The sequence below is a fragment of the Lotus japonicus genome, chromosome 5 (genome assembly GCF_012489685.1).
Source record: "Lotus japonicus ecotype B-129 chromosome 5, LjGifu_v1.2".
Taxonomy (NCBI): Eukaryota; Viridiplantae; Streptophyta; class Magnoliopsida; order Fabales; family Fabaceae; genus Lotus; species Lotus japonicus.
The window spans coordinates 26,482,209-26,495,412 of record NC_080045.1 but is presented as its reverse complement, the minus strand read 5'-3'; the positions used below and the strand labels follow the sequence as shown (position 1 = coordinate 26,495,412).

Genomic DNA, 13,204 nt, shown 5'->3' with positions numbered 1-13,204 from the left:
ATTCATCAACTTGGTGAGCCAAAACCAATATGGTGGAGGTACTTTGGAAGATCCACATGCTCACATGGAGAGGTTCATCCGGAATTGCAACACTTACCGTGTGAACAATGTTCCGATGGATGCAATTCGGTTGAGCTTGTTTCCATTTTCTTTGAAGGATGCAGCGGAGGAATGGCTGAATTCACAACCTCAAGGGAGTATCACTACTTGGGAAGACCTAGCAGAAAAATTCACAACAAGGTTCTTCCCAAGAGCTCTTTTGAGGAAGCTGAAAAAAGACATTATGAATTTTGTGCAAACCACTGAGGAAAATCTATGAAGCTTGGGAGCGCTTCAAGAAGCTATTGAGGAAATGTCCTCAACACAATCTCACCCAAGCTGAATTGGTTGCAACATTTTATGATAGTCTACAATACTCTTGGAGGTTTGGCCTAGATGCGGCTTCAAATGGCGAGTTCGATGCTCTTCCCCCACAAGCGGGGTATGGCTTAATAGAAAAGATGGCAGCGAGAGCCATGAACTCTGAAAATGATCGCCAAACCCGAAGGAGTAAGTTTGAAGTGGAAGCTTATGACAAGCTCTTGGCCTCCAACAAGCAACTTACCGAACAAGTGGCGGAGATTCGAATGCATATTAAGGAGACCAAGGCTATTGGTGCAAGAATGACTTGTGTGGAGTGCAAGTCTTGTGGTGGACCTCATGTTAGTAACTTGTGCACTGTCAATGCTGAGAGCAATGAAGCCAAAGCTATAGCTCAAGGAAGCATAGTTCCATCCTCAAATCATGAACCTCTTGTCCAAACACAAGTTGTTGGAAAGGTGAATTGCAAGAAAGAGTTTAGAGGAGCTATTGGAGACTTGCATCAACCGCATGAACAACAACCATAAGAACCAAGAGGCGGCTATCAAGAACTTGGAGAACCAACTTGGCCAGCTAGCCAAGCAAATGGCCGAGATACCTCAAGGTAAATTTCCTTCCGATACTATCCCCAATCCCGAACAAGAAAATTCTGCTGTTGTTGTAAGATCAAGTTTTGATCTAGTAGTACAACTCTATGTTTTGATGATTACAAGTTAACCTTTTGATATGAACAATTGTGGTACTCTAACGTGTTTTTCTGAGTGTGCTATTTACAGGCTCTGACCTCTATTCAATCTCACACAAATCAGAAGCACTGTGCTTAAAGAGTGTCCCAAGCATCGCTTTCGTATTCACCATGTTCAGTATGAACAGTGGAAAAGCTTCAGAAGTTCTGAAGTTATACAAACTCTGATGTGGACTCAGTCACTAGAAGTTCTGAAGATCCAGAAGTTCTGACAACCAAGAAACACTGAAGGTTCAGATGTTCTGATGGTGTAGAAGACTCTGAAGATCCAGAAGCTGAATAGTGGACACTCTGATGTCCAGAAGCAAGAAACTCTGATGACCATGTACTTCCCTCTGAGTTCAGAATCAGAAGATACAATGGTCAGAGGATCTGTGCTTTCCCTCTGACTCTGATCAACCGGCTTCACAAGTTCCAACATGAAGCATTCCCCTGATCAGAAGTCTCCTAGGTTTAAAGGTCAAGTCACTTTCAAAGTACAAAAGCAACAGTACTATCCTGACGACCTACCTAACAGTCTCAGACACAGCAGAAGCTGGAATTTCCAGAACTGCCCTCCAACGGTAGCATTTCCATGCAGCATTCAAACCCTAATCCTTGGAGTATAAATAGAGACTGAAGATTGAAAGATACGGTTGGAAGAATTCACAGAAGCATAAGCCATATTCAAAAACCTTCAAGCATTCTTTCATCTGAAATTCATTGTGTTTACTATTAGCTTTTCAGAAGCAAATCTCTTGTAAACATTCTTTGTTAAACAGTTTGTTTAGTTCCTTTAGGAGATCAAGGTTGATCGGATCCTAGAGAAGACTAAGAGAGTGAATCTTAGTGTGAGCTAAGTCAGTGTAATTGTTAGTCACTTGTAGGTTTCAAGTGCAGTTGTAACTCTTACCTGATTAGTGGATTGCCTTCATTCTAAGAAGGAAGAAATCACCTTAACGGGTGGACTGGATTAGCTTGAGTGATTTATCAAGTGAACCAGGATAAAATCCTTGTGTGCTTTTCTATCTCTTATCTTTAGCACTTAAGGTCTCGAAAGATTTGTCAAAATCTTTAAGGTGGAAGCTTTATCTTGAAAACATTATTCAAACCCCCCCTTTCTACCGATTTTCATACCTTCAATTGGTATCAGAGCGCAAGTTCTGATTACCACACCTAACAGTGTTCAGTGATCCGGGCCGGTGTGAAAAACAATGGCTACCACCACCAGTGAAACTCAAAGAGATGGTTACAATGCAAAGCCTCCCATGTTCGACGGCCAAAGGTTCGAATATTGGAAAGATAGACTGGAAAGTTTCTTTCTGGGTTTCGATGCAGATCTCTGGGATATTATTGTGGATGGCTACGAGCGTCCAGTTGATGCAGATGGCAAGAAGATTCCAAGGTCAGAGATGACTGCAGATCAAAAGAAGCTGTACTCGCAACATCACAAAGCAAGAACAATTCTTCTAAGTGCTATTTCTTATGAGGAGTGCTATTTCTTATGAGGAGTACCAGAAGATTACAGATCGTGAGTTTGCAAAAGGCATTTTTGAATCTCTGAAGATGTCTCATGAAGGAAACAAGAAAGTCAAAGAATCAAAGGCATTGTCTTTGATCCAAAAATATGAATCCTTCATCATGGAGCCAAATGAGTCCATTGAAGAAATGTTCTCCAGATTTCAGTTGCTTGTAGCTGGCATAAGACCTCTCAACAAGAGCTACACAACAAAAGATCATGTCATAAGGGTTCTCAGGAGTCTTCCTGAAAGCTGGATGCCTTTAGTGACTTCAATAGAGCTCACGAGAGATGTCGGGAATATGAGTTTAGAAGAACTCATCAGCATTTTGAAATGCCATGAGCTGAAGCGCTCTGAGATGCAAGATCTGAGGAAAAAGTCAATAGCCTTGAAATCCAAACATGAGAAGGCTAAGGCTGAAAAGTCAAAGGCTCTCCAAGCTGAAGCAGAAGAATCTGAAGAAGCATCAGAAGATTCTGATGAAGATGAGCTGACTCTGATCTCCAAGAGACTCAACCGCATCTGGAAGCACGGGCAGAGCAAGTACAAAGGCTCTGGAAAGGCAAAAGGAAAGTCTGAATCCTTAGGCCAGAAGAAGTCCTCACTTAAGGAAGTCACATGCTTTGAGTGCAAAGAATCAGGGCACTACAAAAGTGATTGTCCAAAGTTGAAGAAGGACAAGAAGCCAAAGAAGCACTTCAAGACAAAGAAGAGTCTGATGGTGACATTTGATGAATCAGAGTCAGAGGATGTTGACTCTGATGGTGAAGTCCAAGGACTCATGGCCATTGTCAAAGACAAAGGAGCAGAGTCAAAGGAAGCTGTTGACTCTGACTCAGAATCAGAAGGAGATTCCAAATCAGACGATGAAAATGAGGTATTCGCTTCTTTCTCAACCTCTGAACTGAAACATGCTTTGTCTGACATCATGGATAAGTATAACTCTTTATTATCTAAGCATAAGAAGCTGAAAAAGAACTTATCTGCTGTTTCTAAAACCCCTTCTGAACATGAGAAAATTATTTCTGATTTGAAAAATGATAATCATGCTTTGATCAATTCTAACTCTGTGCTTAAGAACCAGATTGCTAAGTTAGAAGAAATAGTTGCTTGTGATGCCTCTGATTGTAGAAATGAATCTAAGTATGAAAAGTCTTTTCAAAGATTCCTGGCTAAAAGCGTAGATAGAAGCTTAATGGCTTCAATGATCTATGGCGTAAGCAGAAATGGAATGCATGACATTGGCTATTCTAAACCAATTAGAAATGAGCCCTCTGTGCCTAAAGCTAAATCTTTGTATGAATGCTTTGTTCCCTCTGGTACCATTTTACCTGATCCTTTACCTGCTGAAGTTGTTAAACCCCCTCTCAAAAAGGGATCTTTCTCCATGTCTAAATATCATGCAACTTTGGTCCCTGACATTTATAAAAGCCACGATTTTGGTCCCTCACCTAATTTAATTAGAAAAATCGTCCCTCACCTAACACTCTCTGTGAACAAAGTTGGTCCGACCGTCAATTTTTTAACGGAAGAAGCTTATGTGGTGTTTGAAAACTTAGGTGGAAGTGTCACTGAAGAGAGGGAGGCACATGCCTCTACATCTCAGAGGAAAAAACAACAAAAAAACTCAGAGGAATAGCACACAACCTCAATCCCAGCGTTCCAACAACTAGGCCTCCCAACAGCAAAGCTTCACTATGAGATAAAAAAAAACAGCCGAGAGGAGAGGAAGAATCGATTCTGACGCCAGTGGCACTTCCACATAAGCTTTCAGACGCCACGTAAGCTTCTTCCGTTAAAAAATTGACGGTTGGACCAACGTTGTTCACGAAGTGTTAGGTGAGGGACGATTTTTGTAATTAAATTAGGTGAGGGACCAAAATCGTGGCTTTTGTAAATGTCAGGGACCAAAGTTGCAATTAAGCCAATTCCTTTACGTTATCATGTTGAAAAACCCAAGGTGATCAGAACCTCTGGGGTAACTAACAAGAAAAGACCCAGAAAGTGGGTACCTAAGGATAAGATTATCTATGTTGCAGATATCCTTGATAGCTCCACTGAAACACCAATCATGGTATCTGGACAGTGGATGCTCGCGTCACATGACGGGAGAAAGGCGTATGTTCCAAGAGCTAAAACTTAAGCCTGGAGGTGAAGTTGGCTTTGGTGGCAATGAAAAGGGTAAAATTGTTGGTACTGGTACTATTTGTGTAGATAGTAGTCCATGCATTGATAATGTGTTATTGGTAGACGACTTAACACATAACTTATTGTCTATAAGTCAATTAGCTGACAAGGGTTACGATGTTATATTCAATCAAAAGTCCTGCCGGGCTGTAAGTCAGATCGATGGCTCTGTTCTGTTTAACAGCAAGAGGAAGAACAACAGTTATAAGATCAGATTATCTGAGTTGGAGGCTCAGAATGTGAAGTGCCTTCTGTCTGTTAATGAAGAGCAGTGGGTATGGCATAGACGGTTAGGGCATGCCAGTATGAGAAAGATTTCTCAGCTGAGCAAGCTAAACCTTGTCAGGGGCTTACCCAATCTGAAGTTCGCTTCAGACGCTCTTTGTGAAGCATGTCAGAAAGGCAAATTCACAAAAGTCCTTTTCAAGGCAAAGAATGTTGTCTCAACCTCAAGGCCGTTGGAACTTCTGCATATCGACCTTTTTGGACCAGTGAAAACTGAGTCTATAGGTGGCAAGAGATATGGGATGGTTATCGTTGATGACTATAGCCGCTGGACATGGGTAAAGTTTCTAACCCGCAAGGATGAGTCTCATGCTGTGTTCTCTACCTTCATATCCCAAGTGCAAAACGAGAAGGCTTGTAGGATTGTGCGTGTCAGAAGTGACCATGGTGGAGAGTTTGAGAATGACAAGTTTGAGAGTCTGTTTGATTCCTATGGAATTGCACATGATTTCACTTGTCCCAGAACTCCTCAACAAAATGGTGTTGTTGAGAGGAAGAACAGAACTCTTCAGGAGATGGCTAGAACCATGCTCCAAGAAACTGGCATGGCTAAGCACTTTTGGGCAGAGGCAGTAAATACAGCATGTTACATTCAGAACAGAATCTCTGTGAGACCAATTATGAATAAGACTGCCTATGAATTGTGGAAGAACATAAAACCCAACATTTCTTACCTTCATCCTTTTGGTTGTGTTTGTTATGTTCTTAATACTAAGGATAGATTGCATAAATTTGATGCTAAGTCTTCTAAATGTCTTTTACTTGGTTACTCTGAGAGATCTAAAGGTTTTAGATTTTATAATACTGATGCTAAGACTATTGAAGAATCTATTCATGTTAGATTTGACGATAAGCTTGACTCTGACCAGTCAAAGCTAGTTGAGAAATTTGTAGATTTAAGTATAAATGTTTCTGACAAAGGCAAAGCTCCAGAGGAAGCTGAACCAGAGGAAGATGATCTAGAAGAAGAAGCTGGTCCCTCTGATTCACAAACTCTGAAGAAGAGCAGAATCACTGCAGCTCATCCTAAGGAATTGATTCTGGGCAACAAAGACGAACCAGTCAGAACCAGATCAGCCTTCAGACCCTCTGAAGAGACCCTGCTTAGTCTGAAAGGATTGGTGTCCTTAATTGAACCCAAGTCCATAGATGAAGCTCTTCAGGACAAGGATTGGATTCTGGCCACAGAAGAAGAACTGAATCAATTCTCCAAGAACGATGTTTGGAGCTTAGTGAAGAAGCCTGAGAGTGTCCATGTAATTGGAACAAAATGGGTGTTCAGAAACAAGTTGAATGAGAAAGGAGATGTAGTCAGAAACAAGGCAAGACTAGTTGCTCAAGGCTACAGCCAGCAGGAAGGAATAGACTACACAGAAACATTTGCTCCAGTAGCAAGACTAGAAGCAATCAGACTGTTGATCTCTTTCTCAGTGAATCACAACATAGTTCTTCATCAGATGGATGTGAAAAGTGCCTTCCTAAATGGTTATATTTCAGAGGAAGTCTATGTTCATCAACCCCCAGGTTTTGAAGATGAAAAGAAACCAGACCATGTGTTCAAATTGAAGAAATCACTCTATGGTCTTAAGCAAGCTCCCAGAGCATGGTATGAGAGACTCAGCTCATTCCTTCTGGAGAATGAGTTTGTAAGGGGTAAAGTAGATACAACTCTCTTTTGCAAAACTTATAAAGATGATATCTTAATTGTGCAAATCTATGTTGATGATATTATATTTGGTTCTGCTAATCAATCTCTATGCAAAGAATTTTCTGAGATGATGCAGGCTGAATTTGAGATGAGTATGATTGGAGAACTAAAGTACTTTCTGGGTATACAAGTTGATCAAACACCAGAAGGAACATATATCCATCAGAGCAAGTACACTAAAGAACTTCTGAAGAAGTTCAATATGCTGGAATCTACAGTGGCCAAGACTCCAATGCATCCTACATGCATTCTGGAGAAAGAAGATGCAAGTGGTAAAGTTTGTCAGAAGCTTTATCGTGGTATGATAGGATCTCTTCTATATTTAACTGCATCTAGGCCTGATATATTATTTAGTGTTCACTTATGTGCTCGTTTCCAATCAGATCCAAGGGAAACCCACTTAACTGCTGTTAAGAGGATCCTAAGGTATCTGAAAGGCACCACTAACCTTGGCTTGATGTATAAGAAAACATCAGAGTATAAGCTTTCAGGTTATTGTGATGCTGATTATGCTGGAGATAGAACAGAGAGAAAAAGTACTTCTGGGAATTGTCAATTTCTGGGAAGTAATCTAGTCTCATGGGCAAGCAAGAGGCAATCAACCATTGCACTATCCACTGCAGAGGCAGAATATATCTCAGCAGCAATATGCAGCACTCAGATGCTCTGGATGAAACATCAGCTGGAGGACTATCAGATCCTTGAGAGCAATATCCCAATCTATTGTGGTAACACTGCTGCAATTTCATTGAGTAAGAATCCTATCTTGCATTCAAGGGCAAAGCACATTGAGGTAAAGTATCACTTTATTAGAGATTATGTACAGAAGGGCGTACTTCTTCTGAAGTTTGTCGATACTGACCATCAATGGGCAGATATCTTTACAAAGCCCTTGGCAGAGGATAGATTTAATTTTATTCTGAAAAATCTGAATATGGACTTTTGTCCAGCATGAAGATGGATCAGAACCTCTGACTATGATACTTCTTGATCAGAAGATGTCTAGTCCAGAAGGTAACTCCATCAGAGTGTATGTACCCATTGGTGCTGACTCTGAAGCTGAGACAGTAACACGTGTGTCAGTATCTCTGATGCATAGTTCCTTGTGCCCCTGTGACAGTCTGTCATAATGTGTGTAGATGTGCTTCTCTCCTGTGTGTGATACGTGTATTTACTGTTACTATGATGTCTTTAATTTTTAACCGTTGATTTGAATTTGCTTTTTGAATCAACAACGGTTATTTGTCAAAACCCACTATACACACACGATCTCCTACACTTTCGGTTTTTACTCTCTCTCTTCTGCATTTTCAAAAACCGCTTATCCACGATCTCTCTCTCTCGCTCCCTATTCATCTTTCAACTTCATCTTCTACCCCAAAACCTTCAATCGCTCCAACAATGGTGAGACAAACCAGAAACGAAGCTGTCGAAGCAACCAGGTTCCCTCACATGGTAGTGGGTCAAGCAACAGGCCAATTGGGTCCTGAGGCTCCTGCTCAAGGTCAAGGTCAAGAGCAAGTAATTCCGATTGCAGAACGGGGCTGTGCCGTTCATTGTGTTTACGCTCCTGAAGAACTTCAAGTACTGACAGAATGGAGATTCGACCTCGACAATCTTGCTGCAAATGGGTATGATCTTCATCCTGAAGTCCGTGTTCAAGGCTGGGAAAATTACTTCAATAGGCTTCGAGGACCGGTGTATGACAAATTGGTCAAGGAATTCTGGAAGCACGCCGACTGCGATGATACTCAGGTGGTTTCCTACATCGCTGGAAGAAGGATAATAATCACAGAGAAGTCATTCGTGAATTTGCTAGGTGCAGACACTGCACATGGGTATCTATTTCAACTCACTGAATCGAAGTTGAAACCCAAAACGAGAGATGACACCAACAAGGCTCTGTACACCACATACAAACCGGGCAAGACTGATTACAAGGTAGTGGATCTGCATCCCAAGCTCAGAATCTGGCACAAGATTCTGCTGCACTGTATCAACCAGAGGCCAAAGGGCAGTTCTCCATATTACATCAACTTCTGCCAGAAGGCGATGCTGTTCTTCAACCAAGGCAAGAAGAAGATCTGCCTTCCCTTCTTCCTGTTCTCTTACCTGAAGGAATGTATCAGGAAGTCAAGAACTACTGCCTCCATCAACTCCGCCATCAAATATATTCCCTTTGGGAGATTGCTGTCTGATCTCTTCATTGAGAGCAACCTTGTGCAAGATATGGTCAATGCTGGATGCACAGAGGATCTGACCACCATAGTCAGTGATGTCTTCACTGCTAACTCTCTGAAGAAGATGGGTTTGGTCAAGAAGAAAATTTCCCCAGCTCATGAAGATACATCCTCTGAAATCAGAAAGAGAAGGGTGCCTCTGAATGACTACCCTCTGTGGACCCAAGCAGACAATCCTGAAGCAATTCGGTGTTTCGTTGATGATCTGAAGAATCAAGGGTATGAGATTGATATAGATGAATTCTTCAGACAATTGCCCCCAGCTCCAGAGTTTGACTCTCCTCCCAGGAGGAAAGTTCAGAGGAAGATGGTCTTAGAAGAATCCTCTGAGGAATCTGATGTCCCTCTGACGAAGAGGAAGAAAGCTGATCAGCCAAAGAGGAAACATGATGAAACCATCCAGCCTGATGCTGGTGGTGATGGTAATGATGGTCCTAATGAAGATGGTCCTTCTCCTCCCAAGAAGAAGAAGAAACAAGTCAGACTTGTGGTGAAGCCTACTAGGGTGGAACCAGCTGCTCAAGTGGTCAGAAGGATTGAAACTCCTTCCAGGGTGACTCGGTCATCAGTGCGATCATCAAGTAAGTCTGTTGTTGATTCTGATGATGATTTGAATACATTTGATGCACTCCCTATCTCTGCTATGCTCAAACGATCTTCAAACCCACTCACTCCTATTCCTGAATCCCAATCAGCTGCACAAACCACTTCTCCACCCCACTCACCAAGGTCTTCATTTTTCCAACCTTCTCCGAATGAAGCACAACTCTGGAATATGCTTCAGAACCAACCTACCGGACCCTCTGATCCAACCTCACCTATTACCATTCCATACAATCCAGAATCTGAACAACTTACTCTTGAACCTGAACTCACAATTCCTGTTCAACATGAACCTGAACCCAGAACGTCTGATCACTCTATTCCCAGAGCATCAGCACGTAAAACTGCCAGAACCACTGATACAGATTCTTCCACAGCCTTTACTCCTGTATCATTCCCAATCAATGTTGCTGATTCCTCACCTTCCAACAACTCTGAATCCGTTCGTAAATTTATGGAAGTTAGGAAAGAAAAGGTGTCTACCTTAGAAGAATATTATCTCACTTGTCCAAGCCCTAGGAGATATCCTGGCCCTAGACCTGAACGTCCAGTTGACCCAGATGAACCTATCTTGGCCAATCCCTTACATGAGGTAGATCCTTTGGCTCAACAGGCTCAACCTGACCCTGTGCAACAAGAGCCAGTTCAACCAGAACCAGAACAATCTGTGTCTAACCACTCCTCGGTTAGATCACCACATCCTCTGGTTGAAACCTCTGAACCTCACCGTGGAACCTCTGAACCAAATGCTCAAATATTTAACATTGGTTCTCCTCAAGGTGTCTCTGAGGCAAACAGTAGCAACCACCCAACCTCTCCTGAAACCAACCTATCCATTATTCCCTATACTCACCTAAGACCAACCTCTCTTTCTGAGTGCATCAGTGTGTTTAATCATGAAGCTTCACTGATGATTCGCAACTTCAAAGGGCATACTGATCTGAGTGAGAGTCCTGACTCTGTTGCTGAGGAATGGGATAATCTGAGTACTTGGTTAGTTGCTCAGGTTCCTGCTATGATGAGTCATCTCATTGATGAAAGAGATCAGAGGATCAAGGCTGCAAAGCAAAGGTTTGCAAGAAGAGTGGCTCTTCATGAACAAGAACAAAGACACAAGCTTCTTGAAGCTGCTGAAGAGGCAAGAAGAAAGCAAGAGCAAGCAGAAGAAGCTGCACGTCAAGCAGCAGCTCAAGCTGAACAAGTCAGATTAGAGGCAGAAAGACTTGAAGCTGAAGCTGAAGCCCTTAGATGCCAAGCACTTGCACCAGTAGTGTTTACTCCTGCTGCTTCTGCTTCCATTCCAGCTCATCAAGCTGCTCAGAATGTTCCTTCCAGTTCTACACCGTCAAGCTCGTCCAGACTCGACATTATGGAACAACGTCTTGATACTCATGAGTCTATGCTTATAGACATGAAGCAAATGATGATGGAACTTCTGCGTCGCACTGATAAACCCTAGTCTTAGGATCTCTTCGTTTTTTCCCTCTTAACTTTGTTTTATTTTAACTTTCGTTTATTTTTTTTTTTTGCTATCTTAGTTATTCTGCTTTGTTCATTTGTGATTATCTCTGCATTTCTATATATATATACTCTGTCACATTATGTTTGCAAAATCTTTTTATTCATAATCTGTTTATGTTTACATCATACATTCTTTTTCTCTTTTCCTAAAGTCTAGAATGGAGGATCCTTCCTCATTCTTCTGCACTCTTGGCGCTGCTCTGACCTCTCCTTCTCCAGACGATCCAGTGAATACTGGATGTTGTTGAGATTGACGATCAGCTCATTCCTCTCCAGAACCTCTTCTGTTGTCTTGAGCTTCCTTTCTATCGTGTCCTTCTCTTCTAGTAGCCTCAGCTCAAGCTGGCTGAGTTCTTGAACTTCTTCCACGAAGGCTAGAAATTCCTTCAAGTCGTTCTTCAGCTCTGGACGAAGATCCTCCTCAAGCAGTGTCGTCGTCAGCTCATGTATTGTTTTTGTACCCTCTGGATGCCTTATGTTTAGGAACAAGTCCTCCTCAAAGGCCTTCCTTCTGAGCTCTTCTAGTGCAACCATGTATGAAGCCATTTCTGATTATGAAATTGATCGAGTTGTGAAGCTTACCCATTTCTCCATCGCTTTTTATAGGCTTCACTTTCTCTCTGAAAGTTAATGCTCCTACCATTTCTCGAGGTTAAGTTCTTGGTAACTGACCCTTATCTTTACTCCCTTGGCCGATAGTAAACGTTCTTCTCTGCATTAACTCTTCTCTTTAATTCGCCTAACTCTGATTCATGCATCGTTTTAATTTTCTTAAAACTTAGACCTTCTCTAAGGGGGAGTACCTTGTACTTCAAGCTAAGTTTTTCACACCCCAAGCTTTTTGCTTATGACAAAAAGGGGGAGTACAACCCAGTTTTTGATGTGTAAGATGTGTTAGTGTGATTTATTTTTTTCTTTTGGAGAATTTAAGAGTTCCACCTTTATGACCATAGATATGTCACTGGGCAAATACAAGGAATACATTTCACTTCTTCTGAAGTGATTTTAGTTTGACTCTGATACCCAAGACTCTGATACCTTGTCCGTCATCATCAAAAAGGGGGAGATTGTAAGATCAAGTTTTGATCTAGTAGTACAACTCTATGTTTTGATGATTACAAGTTGGTTATGAACAATTGTGGTACTCTAACGTGTTTTTCTGAGTGTGATATTTACAGGCTCTGACCTCTATTCAATCTCACACAAATCAGAAGCACTGTGCTTAAAGAGTGTCCTAAGCATCGCTTTCGCATTCACCATGTTCAGTATGAACAGTGGAAAAGCTTCAGAAGTTCTGAAGTTATACAAACACTGATGTGGACTCAGTCACTAGAAGTTCTGAAGATCCAGATGTTCTGACAACCAAGAAACACTGAAGGTTCAGATGTTCTGATGGTGTAGAAGACTCTGAAGATCCAGAAGCTGAATAGTGGAAACTCTGATGTCCAGAAGCAAGAAACTCTAATGACCATGTACTTCCCTCTGAGTTCAGAATCAGAAGATACAACGGTCAGAGGATCTGTGCTTTCCCTCTGACTCTGATCAACCGGCTTCACAAGTTCCAACATGAAGCATTCCCCTGATCAGAAGTCTCCTAGGTTTAAAGGTCAAGTCACTTTCAAAGTACAAAAGCAACAGTACTATCCTGACGACCTACCTAACAGTCTCAGACACAGCAGAAGCTGGAATTTCCAGAACTGCCCTCCAACGGTAGCATTTCCATGCAGCATTCAAACCCTAATCCTTGGAGTATAAATAGAGACTGAAGATTGAAAGATGCGGTTGGAAGAATTCACAGAAGCATAAGCCATATTCAAAAACCTTCAAGCATTCTCTCATCTGAAATTCATTGTGTTTACTATTAGCTTTTCAGAAGCAAATCTCTTGTAAACATTCTTTGTTAAACAATTTGTTTAGTTCCTTTAGGAGATCAAGGTTGACCGGATCCTAGAGAAGACTAAGAGAGTGAATCTTAGTGTGAGCTAAGTCAGTGTAATTGTTAGTCACTTGTAGGTTTCAAGTGCAGTTGTAACTCTTACCTGATTAGTGGATTGCC

At 41.7% G+C, this 13,204-nt stretch overlaps 1 non-coding gene across 1 annotated transcript; it reads right to left on the bottom strand.

Annotated features, from left to right (window-relative positions):
• Positions 1 to 265: 265 nt before the first annotated feature.
• On the bottom strand, positions 266 to 370 carry LOC130721636 (small nucleolar RNA R71). The gene has a single exon (XR_009013559.1). It is a non-coding gene; the product is annotated as a small nucleolar RNA R71 (small nucleolar RNA).
• Between the last annotated feature and the right edge of the window lie 12,834 nt (positions 371 to 13,204).